We start from the raw sequence: 816 nt of genomic DNA, 5'->3' as shown, positions 1-816 counted from the left end.
TCCAAATGACAGAATACTCTGTCGTCATTAATACTTTATCTTCAAATGATATTTAAAGACAGTAAAATACTCTTGATAAAATATTAAGTAACAAAACAAGATACAAACCTTGACTGTAGAACGTATTTTTTAAAATAAGACACAAGGAAACACAACAAAATATTAGCAGTAGTCATCTTTGGGTGGTAAGTTATAGGTGATTTTTATTTCCATTCATGCTTTTCTTTATTTTCACGTGATCAGAAAATAGTCCTTTTACCCGACTGAATAAGGAGAGTGCCTGGGCCTGGCAACTCTAGGATCTTGAGCCCTAACCATCTTCAGCAATTAAAATCTTGGCAATTAGGATGTCCTGGAATGAAATATGGCAGAGATGAAACTGGGATGAGAGGGAATGCTTCAGAGGCCCAGAACTGGGGCTTTGGGCCTCAGCATCTCTGCAGTAGTAGGTAAGAAGGAGCGATAGGGATGGGGACTGCAGAGCAGGGGAAGGCAGGACAAAAAAGTGATCAGTGCCCTGGGTGGCTCCAGGTAAGCAAAGTGGGAAGGGCTATGGAAATGCAACTGGAGGCAGTCAACCAATGGGCCTTGGGAACAGGAAGTCATGTTATCTCTTGCCTTTCCCAAGTCAAGATGAACTGACCCCATGGACACTGTTATCAAGTCAGCTTTTCAGAAAGGAGTACAGGAACAGGGCAGTGAAGAAATGGGGGGTCTCCATGAGCAGGTCCACCTCTTCAGGTTTTCAAACCCCAACAACTGCCCCACTCCACAGGCACTGTTTCCTTTAATCCTGACCTTTTCCTAGGGGATACC

The sequence above is a fragment of the Hipposideros armiger genome, unplaced genomic scaffold (genome assembly GCF_001890085.2).
Source record: "Hipposideros armiger isolate ML-2016 unplaced genomic scaffold, ASM189008v1 scaffold_179, whole genome shotgun sequence".
In the NCBI taxonomy this organism is placed as follows: Eukaryota; Metazoa; Chordata; class Mammalia; order Chiroptera; family Hipposideridae; genus Hipposideros; species Hipposideros armiger.
This window is presented reverse-complemented; position numbering follows the sequence as displayed.